This window comes from Anomalospiza imberbis, chromosome 9 (assembly GCF_031753505.1).
Source record: "Anomalospiza imberbis isolate Cuckoo-Finch-1a 21T00152 chromosome 9, ASM3175350v1, whole genome shotgun sequence".
NCBI lineage: Eukaryota > Metazoa > Chordata > Aves > Passeriformes > Viduidae > Anomalospiza > Anomalospiza imberbis.
The window spans coordinates 16,333,510-16,349,003 of NC_089689.1; the positions used below are offsets into that span (position 1 = coordinate 16,333,510).

The 15,494-nt window shown below is 38.2% G+C and overlaps 1 long non-coding RNA gene across 4 annotated transcripts in view; it reads left to right on the forward strand.

Annotated features, from left to right (window-relative positions):
- Positions 1 to 15,494, forward strand: part of LOC137479433 (uncharacterized) — a 513,525-nt gene that overhangs the window by 321,426 nt on the left and 176,605 nt on the right. For all 4 annotated transcript variants that reach the window (XR_011002245.1, XR_011002244.1, XR_011002246.1 and 1 more), the window contains one exon: positions 7,362 to 7,409. This is a non-coding gene — a long non-coding RNA (uncharacterized lncRNA). The remainder of the gene's footprint in view (positions 1 to 7,361; positions 7,410 to 15,494) is intronic.

Below are 15,494 nucleotides of genomic sequence, written 5' to 3' on the forward strand. Positions count from 1 at the left end.
CAAATGAGATTATGTTGATTCAGGTGCTAATGGAGGTCTTTGAAAGAGACACTGTGAATATTTTACCTGAACTGGTTTAAAGGATTCACTTGCCTTGAGTATACTGAAGGTTAGATTCAGTTCCCTCTCTGGCTTGAGATATTTGGCAAACTTAAGGGTAAGGTTTATTTTGCAAATGTTTGCCTAGAGTTTTTTGTCATGCAAGTACTCTGAGTAAGATTGATGGCTGTGGTGGAAAAATAGCACCGAGGCTTTTGCTATTTACTGTTGTTCAAATTCTTTGATATTATGTAATGTCAATAGTGTACCAAGTGAGTTATTACCAAGTAAAGGCAAGGTTTCTGCTCTAGAAGGTTCATATTCCAACGAAAATATGACATCTCAGGACTTTACAGAGAGGCATGAAGACAATAAAATTTCTGGACAGGGAGGGAACAGAAAACTTGTCCACATAGGATGTCAAAGCCAGTCTGTGATACCTGTATTTTTTGGTTCAGATAAGAAACCTGTAAATCAGCCTGTATCAGCACAGGAATTGGTGCCACTTCACAAAATATTCTGCAAACTAACAATAAAAGAACAGCATATGCTTTTGAAGACCTGAAGTTCTGTAAGCCTCCTGCACTGCTTCAGCAATATAAATAGCACAGATTCCAGCCTGTGGCTTGGTAGTCTGTGCTCACATGTTAGGATGCTGACTTTGGGCATGATCCTGATCCTGATTTTTTACTTAAATTGCCCTCCATATTCCACTTTAATCCATCTTCTAAATGAGGCCGTGTTCATCTTTAAAAATGTTGTACTACTGTATCTTCAGAGTTCAGAGTTGTTCAGAAGCCATTTGCCAAACTTACTTCCTTGCTGTGTACTTCACTTGTGAAAAAACAGATTGAATTCTTAACATCCAGACCAAAGCTTATAAAGAAACAAATGTAACAACTAATTTAGAAAGTTGTCAGGCTAACTGGTGGACATGTGCATGATGGAATTACATTAATTTGTTTTTCCCTCCTTGGATTGAACTGGTTTCAGAGATCTGTTCTTCTAGAGATGACTAGTCTCTATTAGTTTTTCTATAAGTACTAGTTAAAAATTACAATGACAGTCCCATTTATTCCATTTTGAAAACTGACTGAATCATATTATATGAATGTAACTATTAGGCCTATTTGAAAAATTATATGTAATGATTTGAGACAAGATTTTAAACCAAACCTATCCATTTGTTTGCTGAGACTTTATTGAGACAACCTTCATGAAGGCTTGAAGTAGTCTAGGAAATGGATGCCTGTAGAATATTGGAACATGCAACTTGACCCAGGATAGTTTAGTTTGAGGGTAGGGTTTTGGGTTTTTTTTTGTGTTTGTTTTTGGTTTTTTGGTTTGGTTTATTTGGGGGGGGTTGGTTGTTTTTGTTTTTTCCTTTTATAAAAATGCTGCTTTCCCTGCCCCCTTTCTCCTTTCCAGTGTTTTCTGATGATTTTAAGTTCTCGTAACTGGTCCACTTCAACCTTATAACTTGTAGAAACATCCATATGGAAAACATCAAGATGCTTAATAATTTTCATAATTTCTTTGTGAGAGGAAAAGGGAGCGGGGGAAACAAAGGTCATTGATTGTACAGTAAACTCATTGGTATGACTGAAGTGATCAGTCTTCTCACCTGTCTCTCACAGTAGCTGCCTCCTTGCTGCTTGGAAGTGAACAGCTGATGGTACTGAGGTAGAAAGCTTCCTCATCCCTTGCCATGGGCTGTGAAAAGCTGAGCAGCTAAATGGCTGCTGATAGTTTTACCAACTTGAAGAATTTTTGTAGATCTCCAGTTCCATGCATCATCTTTGTGAGAATCACCTCCTGTCTATCTGGAGCAGTTTCATGTCCCTTCTGCACAATTTGGACTGATGATCTAAGCCCAAGCAGCTAGCATTAACTTGCAGTACTTTCGTGTCCCATAATGAAAGATTGTAAATGTGCTGTCATCTGCATTTTGCAGTCTTCTCAGTGGCTATCTAGAACTACCCTCAGGCTGAGATCAGACTTTCTCCATTTCCCCTTTGTAAGGCTGCATTTCTTTTAATATCTGAAAAAAAAATCTGAAATGGAAAGAAATACAGGCAATACAAAGAGAAATGGAACTTTTCAATATCAACTGAAGTAATCATATGGTATGAGGTACGTTTTCAAAAGATTTCTCTTATTTGTTTAATGAAGAGTCACATTCCATAGGTGGTTAATTTGAGCCATACTGTGTCTTACATTTCGACAATAGTTTGTGTTTATATGCAAGTGTATACCATTGTCCTGCAAAATATTGTACAATGCCATCCTTAAGCAGTCTTTATCTTGCAGTTTTAGCTTCCCCCCACCTCCCTTGAAATGTAGGTGGTCACCCAAAGTAAACAGAATTCCTTCTACTCCCTCCACATCTGCTGTGTGTTATCTGGCACTCACCTCTGACCCTGATATTCATCATAAGAATAAGAATTGCATCCTATTCAGCTGCTTGTGTGCACTTTAACTCCAGTGATCACTGGCTGTTGAAATAGTATGTGCTGGGAGGAGAAATTGCCGCGACATCATCAGGGCTCAAACCGGACTCTCCACTTTCTTGTGCACTTTTGGATAATTAAACTGAAGTCTAGGGATAAGCAGGTCAGCATTGTATATTGGGGGACAAAGCTTGGTATAATTCAGGATTGTAGTAGCTAGTGAATGTCACAAAACAAGTTCAATGCTAACTCAATGAGAAGGACATCTGAGTTCTGTTTGTAAGCTGCTGGATCAAATGATATTATGCATCTGCATAGAGAGACAGTATCCTCTATGGAAGCAGTATATTTAAAAGTATGTCTGTGATGCAAACAACAGTTAGTGATCCTCTTGCTTTCATTTAATAACACCACCCTCCATGACCTGGTAATATCATTCAGGGAACAAAGTAATTTTTTTTGCAAGTAACAGTTTTAATATCTGGTCTTATATGTGACGATCCGTAATTTAGGATGAAAAAAGATCTGGTGTCTGCCACCCCACTAAATGGAACTCACTTGAAATTTTCCTTTTTTCACAAGAATGGACAGAATTACTTTTTGGACAGTGTGGAGGAAGAAATAAAATTCCCAATTTATTTGCCAAGGATGAATCTATTAAAGCTTTGGGAAGTTTACCGATTCTTTTATTTCATTACCAATTCTTTCTGCTACTTGCTCTCTTCTTTCATGGCAAAGGTGTGAAGGAGGAACCCTTTGCTGACCCGAATCTTCAAACTCATATCTTCAAATTGAATTATGATGATTGTCATAGAGCAATGGGAGCTAAATGTGAATCTGGACTGTGGCATAAAATGCAAAAATCTTAAGGACTTTTAGCTGCCAAATTTATTTCTTTCTCTTCACCTACCCATCCCAATCCTTTTGATTTTCAGAAAAAAGTTTTGGAAACCAATGGTGTTATGAGACCAGTGTGATTTTCCACTGCCACTCCTACCCTTTGGTGCTACATGCCTCAACACTGCTTACAGAAAAACAAAACCAAGACTTCCTTGTACCCACACTTTGAGGTGATCTCTGTCAGTCCAGCAAAAGCAGTTTTTGCATGTGCACTTCTAGTCAGAAGGCCATCATGTGGATTACAAGCACCTAGCAGTGCTCAGTTATACATACCAGTTATCAGGATATGAATAGATTTATTTCTTTCCTTTTAAATTGTTTATGCTTCTTCACTTACCAAGTTTGTTTCCTTGAGCATGTCTGTTTTTATATTTAGCAAAATTAACAAGGGATGAAATAGGTGCTGAGGATGTTAATTATGTAATTATATGAGCAAAGACATACTGTGTAATGGGCAGGGAAGAAAAATGACAAAGACCTTACATGAGGAAATTAAATCCCATGTTAGGTTTTTGATTAAAGTTCTGATTTTTACTGTGTTGCCAGTGGCCACTGGTGACCTCAAATGTGAAGGTGAAGAGTTTTGTTTCTTGTTTGCATATATTTAAGTATGCACATGTGCATCTGCTATATGGTCACATTAGTGGGGGGAGCTTATCACCAGGATTCTCATCCAGGAAATCATGTGTTTGAAAAAGACTGTAAAATGAAATGAAAAGGATCGTATGAACCTTAGTGGTATCTAATTGGTTTCAGTTTGCACATTGCTAAAACTCATGCAGTGTCCTTTGGTGCCCTTTTCACCTTGTTTGTTTTAATAAAGAAGACCAGTTAGTTTGAAAGATAATTTTCAATTGGAATTGACTTCTGATCACCCTATCACTTCACAATTCTTTATACATCAGGAGCACTTGAAAGTATATGCACATGTTTGTGGGGATTTTTCTTTTCCTCCGGAGAGATTCAATTATTTATGCTAGAATTATTCTTATTGTGAGTTATTTTTATAATTGAATCAAAACTGTGCAGGCTGATACAGCCCCAAGTTACTGTTGTGATTGGAAAAATCCTCAAAATAGCTGAGTAGAATAACTTTGTCACTTGTTTGTCATGCCAGTTATGACAATGGGTCATTCCATGGATGTCTAAAATAATCTTTAGCCACATTTTATGAAGCCAGAACTGTAATCCAATAACAATTTTCTGGCTAAGTGCTTCTCAGTTGCCACTGGGGACTATCTGCATCACTGTTGATGCTCTTAAAATGAGTTTAAGTTAAAAGGACACAAATTTCATATTTCTTTCCTTATTTTCTTGAGAGTAATCTAAGAAAATAATATTTTAAATAATTGCATTCTGGTTCCTGAGGGATATCAGCATAATTGCATTGAGGATACCTTTATTTTTATGCATTTATTTATTAACAAAGAACTACATTCCATCTGTAAACCAAATGATTGGTCCACTGGCACAAAACAATAAAGTAATGTAACCTCTGGTTCATTAAATTGGAATATAGGGATTGAATTACTAATTTATGTTGGTTTGAATTTCATGTTATAAATTTTAAGATTCTGAGATGTACGGGAAAAATATATCCCATAATGTAGGCTACCTATAGTTCCAGCCAGGAAAATTTATATAAGACTCATGGAAGGTGAAGAAAGGAGTGGTACTGAAAACCAAGACTGGCATGGTTCATCTGGTACTTTGGTGGGCACTTCACAGAAGGCACAGCTGAAAAAAAAAAAAAAACAAAAACCCAAAACAAACCAAGAAAGCACAAACTCTTATTGAAACTGAGAATATTCTGTAGGGGTCACTTTTAAATATGGATAGTGTGAAATGCTGGTTTCTGAAACTGTGCAACATGAAGGTCAGGTAGCAAAAGAAATGCACAATGAGAAAGAGAGATGCTTCATAAACCTTTAGTTCCATTTCATTTCTGTGTTATCTCTCTTGCAATCCACTCTAGTGTTTTATTCACTCTAATCTTCAATTCAAAACTTTAGTACGGATTTCAATCTGCTATTAAGTTCACTCTATTCTGATAATTTCAGTTTGATTTCTGTGTTTAACAGTCGCTGGAGCTGTTTGTAGAAGCAAATATAAAGCCCATATAAGACAATATGTTCTCTTCAGCATTATTATGCTGACTGGATTCCTACTGGGACCTAGTCCTCTGATATCACAGGCTGAAGTGTGAACAGGCTCTTATTTCACCTGTGAGACCACAGACAAGTCACTTTTTGAACACTTTGTGCCTCAGTGTTGCACCTCTTCAAAAGTTGTGTTCGTTTCCTTCTTGAGTAACACTAAGTATTTCACAAAGGCTGCCCTCAGATTTTCTGGGGAAATATTAGCTAAGCTTTCCCTTTCTTACAAAGAAGGGGTAATTCAAGCCACCTGTAAGGCAATCCATCATGAACATTCAGGAACTGAAAGTTGATTTCATGAATTTGAGATGATGTGGTGTTTCCAGAATTTCGGCAGTAGAGCCATATTTACTATGAACTTAAACTGCCTCCCACCTTCTCCACCCTGGGATTTTGTTTGGAAATCAAATAGACACAGCAGGGTATTTGTCTCTATTCTGTACCAAATCTCACTTTTTACTGGGTTTTAAGGAAGCCACAACAGGAAGTAGTTCAATACATCTGTGAAATAGCATGTGCCTTGCTTGTTTCACAGTGGTTTTCAGGTGGAAGGTGCCATTATGATGGCACAGTTTGCCTGCTGGAAGTCTGGGCTTTCTCTGCATAAAACTTACCAATTATTTGATTACTCATTAACATACTTTGAATCACCATTAATTTTGATACACAAAACAAAAGATCAAGGTTCTTCCAGCTTAAAATTTGCACTTGCTTGATGGTAGAGGAGATTTCAGTCTCTTCTGACCACAGGGAGAGGCCTGCTCCTCTCCACCCTGGTGTCAAGTGAAGGCTATGAGCCCTCAGGCAAGTCAACAACAATTGAGGCTCTCAGGTCAAAGCAAGGCCAGCTTGGATCAGGTTCCTCAGCACTGGTCCTGTTAAGTTTTGAACATCTCCAGTGGCAGGGATTGCGCAGTATCTCTGCCCTACATGTTAGTTTTTTACTGTCCTAATGATGATTTTTTCCCCCGCTTTAACAGTATTTAATTGTAATCCTTCTTGGTGTCGATTATTTCCCATCCTATCACTAGTGCACCTCTTTAGAAGAGATTGGCACTCTCTCTCTCCCTCCCCCTCTCTTCTATCTCAGACTGTGTTTGAGACCAGCTAAAGTTGCCCTTTGCTGAACCTTCTCTGTCTTGCAGAGCTTCAGAATTTTCAAAAAATAGTGTTCTGCCTTTCATAGTTGGACCTTTATTGAACCTTATTTGAACTTGATTGATAAACGAATTCCTATACTCTTGTGTAAGAATCAGGTTTTCTATTTCAGGGTCTGAAATGTGGGCACATTCAGGGTCTGTAAAGTGTATAATCTGGATTTGATAACCATACTGTTGAAAGCTGGTTTATGAAGGACAGGCCTTTGCAGGTCATACTTTTGCTACAAAAACTCATGTCACTTTGTGTGCATTATCTCACTGAAACTATGTGTATTTCCCTTGAGGCAATGACTGAACACCATGATCCTTGATTGTTTCCAAAGGCTCAGGGAGACCCAGGCATCCTGAGCTCTAGTTTGTACTGATTTTCCATAACATACTGGAAGCTTATCTTTCTATATTTCGTTGACTCACAGTATATAAGCATTTGCATATTATGAAATCTCTAAATGGAAGAAAGGTGCCAATTATCAAATATTAAATAGATTTCAGGATGCTCAGCCATTCACTTTTCATTATAGATGTGTCCTTGCTATTCTTGAATCCTGCCAGGTGGATGGTACTAGAAGGTTTTATGGGTACTTGGCTGGAAAAGATATGATTTAAATAAATTTAATTGCTAACTATCTGTTTTGTTTGTGTGGGTTTTTTTCTAGAGTTCTTGAACAGGAGGTAATCTGACACAAAACATATTTACACCATAGGTAAGTGACACAACTGATTATATGAAATTTTTTGACAGTATTTATTGAAATGAAATTGGCAGTTTGCAGATGAGGAAAGCATGATGTAGGTTGTACTCTTAAAAAATGAGAAATACAGATTTGGAGAATACAGCACATAGCTGTAAGTCATTCTAATGTTGACAGAGCACTTCCAAGACATAAAAGTGTATTAGAAATGAGGCCTTTTTCTATATCAGCTCTTTCTTGAATCTCTTAATTGAGACACAAGCTTCCAGGTCTGCAAGTCATTCTCACATGCCAGATGGAGTTCAAGCTGTTGTTTCCTCAGCTACAGTTTTGTGTGTGAATTCCCTTCTCTCTTCTGTGGACATGTACACCCCTACAATCTCCAGTCTCCTAGGCAGCTATCTCCTGCCATAGAAGAGTGTGAAAGATGTTTTCTTCCTCTGCCTTTAGAACAAATAAAGGGGTGGATTTATTCTGTTATTTTAAGGGATTGTTACTCCAGTTTGGGAGTAATAAGACAAATTGCTGAAAAGTAAAGAGATTACACTTCTCTTTACTGTGTAATAGAAGCTATATTTCTGAAGTATATTACTGGATTGTGCACTTCAGAGGTGGCTCTGTGAAGAAGTAAGTATCTGATCACAAGTTTGAGTTTATGTGAGACAACAAAAGTGAGTTGATGACAAATATGGCCTGAGATATTTTCCTCTCACTGATTCTTGGCAGCAGCATATTATCAGATTAGAAATATTTTCATATCAGAGTAAATTACTGAAAATTCATACTGGACTCTGAGCTCCAAGGAGAGCTTTGATTAACACTGATCACATGCAGACGACCTGGGAGGACACTGTTGCTAACTGGGCATAATTATTTGTGTTAATCCTCTCATGAGTGTCACATTCAAACCCCAGCTCCCATTATCCTTTACCATTCCTCACAGCATCCTTCTTGTCCAACCAATATCTGACTCCATTGCTCCTTTGAAGTGCATTTGCTCTTTTCAGCTCCAGCACAGGCATTTGTGCATATGCAGCTCCCAGCTGCATTCTGTAGGCCTATATTCCAGATGCCTGTGAGGACCAAACAAAGCATTACTGTCTATACCACAAGGTATATGAGACTACATCAGGAAAATTAAAATATCATCTGCCTGATAACAAGGAGCTGTGGATGAAGAACTATTGTAAGGAATTGTGGCAGAAGGAGAAAGAATCTACCCATTTTAAGTGGCCCTTTTTGTTTGTTGGTTTGTGTATTTTTACTTTGCCCTGAGAAAGTAGGAATTTTAATCCTACTACTGGGACATCAGTTACTTACCTGTCTGAAGTATTGTATATAATTGTACTGTGGTATTGTAGACAGGCTGTGAGGGGGCTCTGTGTAAATTCAACTGCTGTGAATTCAGTTTTGTAGTCAGGTAAAGTGAGCTCTCTTCTAACCCACGTATTTTGCTTTGAGTTCTTTTGTTCTCCACCAGTGATCTGTTGGTGACAGGATGGAGCTCAGTTTTGACAGAAGAAGTTCAGGATGGAAGGCTATTTGTCAGTTAGGAGATCTGTGAGCATTTGCTGTCCCTGAAACTGCCTCTGTGCTCTCTAATTTGCCTATGGGCCGTGTATACAGTGTGAATCCCCCAGATCTGTGGGGACTCTGCGGAAGATGGGGTGTTGGCATCCTAAATGCTGTCACAAGCTGTATGCCAGTATGCATGCAGTATGCATCATTTGTTAGGCTTGACACTTCTATTAATTCAGACAAGGTCCTCTTTTGATCCTTACCTGTTGCATTACAGGTTTCAGGGCATCAGAATTGTTACTCAGACGACTGAATTTGGTATCAAAATACAGGAGAAGCACATAAAGTAAGATAGCTAGGGAGAAAAAGTGAAAGTATTGGGAGGACATTGCAAACATTACTTTAAAATCTGGGGAGACTGATTTTTAGATTGAGTAGCCAGCACTAGAATAGGAAGGAGATGTAAGAAGTTGGGCTTGATATACAAATAAGAACTGTTCTTAACTTCAAAGAACAAGTGGTTTCTGCCATAGCACACGTAAACCAGATTGTTTCAGCACACATAAAAAAAGTTGCATCCTCTTTCATATTGCAAATAACATGATAATATTCAGTATTTTTTTCACCCTTGGGAATCTTAAACATAAAACACTGTTCCGCACACTTGTTTTATGAAATCTGGATGTAGAAGGGATGTAGGGCACTGGATGTCCTTTTTTCTGTGTTGGTGTTGGGGGAGCTGCAGTTCTAGTTTTAGCTCCAGCCCCTTATAAACCATACTAGCCTAATGTTGTTCAGCCAAAATCCAGCCATTGCATTTGTACTTTTTAAGAAAATTGAACAAGTGGAAGTAAAGCAGACAATAGTTTTTTTCTCACTCACATTTTTAGAAATGCTTTTGATAGCCTCGCTATTATAGTAAAGACCAGCAGCCCTGTGGTTCTATCATTTCTATTAAATGGCACTGCTTTAGACTAACTGGCAGTAGGCTTTTTCCTACTCACCAAGCAGTTTTATTCAGATAACTCCTCAGTCATCAAAGGCTCCTTCTTTGGTTGCACCACAATCATTGTGACAGTTCCAGGTAAGAGTATTTGGCAGGGATAGCTCAAGGGTTCATTCTTTTCAGAATGTTTACTTTACCTGACATGTCTTTCCTGGGTGCCACAGTGATTAGTCATCTGTATATTATTTAAGGGAAGCTAAGGAATAATATTCTTCCCTAGAAGAATATTCTTCCCTGGAAACAGATAGAGGGTGTATAATAAAAATAATAAGTAGTAAAACCCCCTCAGTACTGAAGATGTGCTAGGAGAGATGCTGTGTAGAACAGTGTGAGCATGTCTGTTCTAGGCAGGGCAGAGAATATTGACTGTCATCAAGATTAACTGAAAATTCTCACTTATAAATTACTGTAAACGGGATTTTTAAAATTAATTTCTTCACAAACTTTAAATATTTGTGTTGATAACTTCCACATTGGGCTACCTCCTGGGGCAAAACATTTGGAAAGACTATGATCAAAATGGTTTGGTTGTTTTTGGAAAGGAAATTAATATGTATTGTTCTGCGTAAAATTTTGAGTACTTTTTCTCTCCTGAATTGCACCTTTCTTTTGCTATTTCAGTATACCATCAAAATCTATTGTCAAAGTGATATTTTTTCCTTGAAGTACTAGTTCCTGTTGAGAAAGAGGCTATTGTTACCTTATTTCATGAGCTGATATTAAGATCTGTAGACTGACTCTAAATATTCCCAGTGATGCTATTGAGTCACAGGCTTATTGTTAGGAGTCCATGCTATGGTATTTGTGGAGAGCTAAATTGATTCAAATTTTTAAAAATGTGGTAATTTACAAATAAAAGCTGAGATTATGAGTCGAGAGTTTAAAATCAGGATGAAATCTGCTGCATAATTCAAGTACAGCAATCACTCATTGAGCAGTTCAAATTTTTTGTTCAAGTATATAAAATCCAATATTTTATTTTTTCTCTTCAGTTAAATGTGTGCCTTCAGGCCCTTTTTATTGCATGCTTTTCAGAACTTGCTCCAGAGACAGAACTATTAATTTTCTCCTAGGTTTCTGCATAGCATTCAACACTACAGTGCTTCAAAAACCATTAATGAAGTTATTTTCCCAACACCCCCATGAAATGAGGAAGGATTATTGTCCTCATTTGACAGATGGAGACTGGGGCAGAGTAAATCAAAGTTGAAAGCACCTACTAATTTGGCAGTCCAGTTTGAGACATCCTGCTCCTATCTTTTTCACAATATTTAACATTGGGTAGTAAGCTGAAAGCACAGCTCCCTGTAATTTCAGCTGCACTTATGAGTGATCAGCACTTCAAGCAAGGCAGACCCCAGGTTTCAAGTTGGGCATGGAGCACATGAGGAACATACACTTGATAGATGACCTTGAGTGAAAAGCTTGGCCTTAGGCAACTTGTCCTGTATCTCATAGACTGTCATATGAAAAAAAAAAAACAGATGTAGACTCCAAACACTTTGAGGCTTTGAGGAAACTTTATAACTACCTGAAGTAGGAAATTGCCTTTTTTTCCCTTTTTTTCCCCCTACCTTTCTCACTTATTACATAACTCTGAATGTCAGCAATGCATGGGGCAGCCCATCTCATCCTTGGACAGCAGCCTTCTGCCCTGCATTGATTTATCCCACAGACAAGTCCATGCCACGTATTGTGTAAAACAGTGATGTTGTGGAAAACTCAGTTTGCAATTATGTAAATGTACTGGTTTTAGCTGGGGTAGAGTTAATTTTCTTCACAGCAGATAGTATGGGACTGGTTGCACGATGTGTTTAACCAAATGCTAAACTCTTGTTCTGTCTTTGATCATAAACACTAAAGTTTGAGATGTATCACCAGAGAGAGCTACAGGCTATTAGTGAGATAAGGAGTATACTGGTATAGAGTGGTTTTGTACATGTTTCTGTAGGCAGATGCAGTATGAGCAGGGATGACTGATTTTTAAGTGTACTGATTTCCTCCCATTCCCCATCTCTTACCCCTTGGTGTTAAACGTAGATCTCCAACATTGTAGAGTAAGGAGTACTGTGTTTTGCTTGTGTAGAATTTAGTATATTGTGGTCTTGATCAAGGAGCTTCAGTTATTTTGGTAGAGTCTCTCTGCTTTCATGTTATTCATGCTATCACCAGAAAAACAATGCGTCTCAACTAGATAACTGAAATATCTTCTGTGTGGATTGTTCTCTGTGGACCTCTGAGGTGGTGATCACTGACAGTTTGCTGTTACCTAGAATGTTGTAGGGAGAATTGTGATTTGTTCACTAACTTTTGTTTCTCTTAAGTGAATTCAATGTGCTCTATACTTTTCAATTTATTAAAGTACTAGTAGTTTATTAAAAGAGAACATTAAATTGACCTGTATACCTGTATCACAGGACTGTTGTGAAGATTAATAACTAGATAATGTTTATAAAGCACTTTTTATAAGTGAGAAGTGCTATAAAGTGCTAAGTATTATTATTGCAGCATGATAGAGATCACAAAACACAAGTGAATCAGCTCTAGGTTTAATCCTTATAAGGTGAAGCATACCAGGGGCAAAATAACATTGCAGTTATTTTTCTTACATCCAGCACTTCATTAACTACCACATAGGGTTATATAACTCTGTGAGAGTCTAACTTAGTAAAGTCTATAATCATAGCAGGAAAAGTTCTCACGGGTTTTGCAGGCAAGGCTTGTACCTACGGCCTTTAAAGGTCACACACCAGCTATGCTGCATTAGTGCCTCCAGTTGCATGTAGGGACATCACTGCCCCATTTGGCACTCTCCACATTAACCCCACCATGCAATGCCTCTGTCTAGGTTGGATAATAAATGGCACGAAAAGAGGTCTCCCTACATGTAAAATGGCATAATGCCATTAAATGCATACAGACATCTGTATCTTCTCAAGATTTTACTATGCTTTCTCTCACCAGCTCTTTTCCACACTCCTTAATCTCTGCTTTTACTCTAAATTTTTACTGAAGATGTGTGAAAGACACCCCAGCAAATCCATCACTTTTTTTCTGGCTCCAGTCAAGTCTTTAATGTCTTTGAGAAAATCAGTCAGCATTTTCTTTCTTCTTTAATTCTCACTTACTGCTTATCTTGCTGCAGGTGGCCTACTACTACTGCTGCAGTCATTGCTTTTCCCGAGGATGCCATAAACACAGAATATTTTCTCAAGTCAAATTCTGGTGCTGCCTGTTTTCAGGTCTTATATGAGAAGTGCTGAAGAGAAACCAGTTTTCTTTAACACCAGATACATGAACTTCAGGGGAACAGTTTCTGGATACCTCAGACAGGTGTTTGTCAGGATCTAATTGCAGCTCATTGAGTAAAACTGCAAAGCACCTGTGCTGAGAGAAACCTGCAGTCACAAGAACTCACAAGATCATGGATACCTGTCCACATAGTTTAGACATCCTCAACATATCCTGCTTCAGGGAGTCTCTGGAAAGCTATACTGGGGTCATTTCTAAGGACTCCCATCTGCCTTCATGTCCAGACACTGACTGTGGCCCATACAGAGGCTCTGTGGTCTAGAACAGATGGAGGCTGGTGAGAACCACAGCCCTGTGACCTGCCCGGGTCCACAAGCACATTCATATGTACAAGGCAGGTAGCTGAGGGTGCCCTGTAAGACTTGTCTACATGGTAGACATGTTGGCCCTCCTGTGGGAAGCAAGGCAAGCAAGGATCAGCTTGACCATAAGCACAGTCCAGTGTCTCTTGTACATATTGGTACTGTAACTTTGAGATGTGAGAAGTGCTAGAATGAAAACTTAGATGAACAGGCAAAAGGCTTGATTTAGGGACCTACCAATACATTTCTATACTTGTGAGTTTGTGCAGTGATAGCATTTTTGTGTGGGTAACACAGTGAAGAGAGGGAACGCTAAGTCTGTAAAGGAAAGGGAAGCTCCACCTTGTTTAAATTGGAACCAGCTGACTCCAAAACCCAACAGTGGGGAAGGGATTATTTATAGTCAAACCAGCAAGGGGAAGATTATTTATAGCCAAACCTGGAAGCAAAGCGACAGGTGGTGAGGAGCACTTGGGTCAGACAAAGACATCTGCTGGGAATATCAGCAATACAAAGGTAACTCTGTATCCAGGAGTAAATGATAGGACAGAAATTACAGCTGACCTGGAGGAAGAAAGGTTGCAGAGGTGTATTTGAGAGAAGTAACAACATGTCAGACAAAGGAATTAACTAAAAGTAGGCATGCTGCCAAAAATAAAACCTATGCACCATTGAGAGACCTAAAGTGAAAAGCAAGTGAACTAAGTGCCTCAGGATGAAAGAGGACTGACCTTCACCACATAAATGTGACTCAAACAGTTGATACTAATGCAATATTGTAGTACATAATTATTAGCTGGACAAAATAGATCAGCTGTGGGAGTATTTCAGTCATTGGCTATAAATGCCATAGAACAGACCAGCCATGAGGATGGGGTGTAGATTTCTGTGGTCCAACCTGATACTATTTCTCAATGAAAAGGTATACAATAACTTAGCTGGGAACTGCTGTTCTTGTGCAGTGTTATAAAATATTTTAGGAATATCTAAAGTTTGTGTAAGTTTTTTTGTGTGGAGTTTTCTTTTTTTAATTGGATGAAAACTCACAAAAAATAGAAGGTAGCCTTATACTACTTGTTGCCTGCTCAATGAAATGATGAAGACCTGATTCTTGCTCTCACTAATGTTGCTTGCTGTGAGCAAGCAACATTACTGTGGCTTTATATAACAGTCAGAAATACATAAAAACTGACTGAGTGTAAAGAAGGGGTAGTATAAATGAAAATTGTTCCCTGCCTGTTCAGTTGTGAGAAGCATTAATGAGGTAACGTTTACCCATTTATAAAATGACATTTTGTGTCAACAGGCCAAAGTTCAAACGAGCAGTTTCTTGACAATTCACAAGATTAGGCTGAAGATCAGGTCTTCAGACAGGCACAAATGGAGAGCTCTCAGTCATACATTAATTGCCTCAAGGTATCTATCTATACTTAGTAATAGCCACAGTATAATTAGGTTTCATGTCTGTGTGAGAGAGAGCCCAATAACATTTGTGATTCAATACTGGGCATCTACTGCTGGACTCTTTAAACCTTCTAAAATGTGCTTCTGGGATGTTTGCAGTGTCTAAAGCAAATTCAATGGGCTAGAATAATCTCTTACGCTATCTTGTGTTCTGGTTATTTTCTATATTAAAAAGAAATAATGAAAAAATATAAAGTTTAACCAGAAGAAATCTAGATATAGTCAAAGAAAGACTACTGTAGGAGAGACTTGGATTTTTAATTCAAAGTGGGGAAAGTTGCTAAATTAACAAAGTCTCAAATGGAGAGGAATTTTTGGGAGAGGAAAGAGAATGACTTGAGAAGCAAGAGATAGAGAAGTGGTCAAATGAAATTTTATGCAACTTTTAATTAGCATATAGAACTCATTGGCACAAGATTTCACGGGAGCAGAGAACTTAAGAGGGTTGAAAAAGATCAGGCATTCATATGAATAATGAGAAAATCTAAATTACAT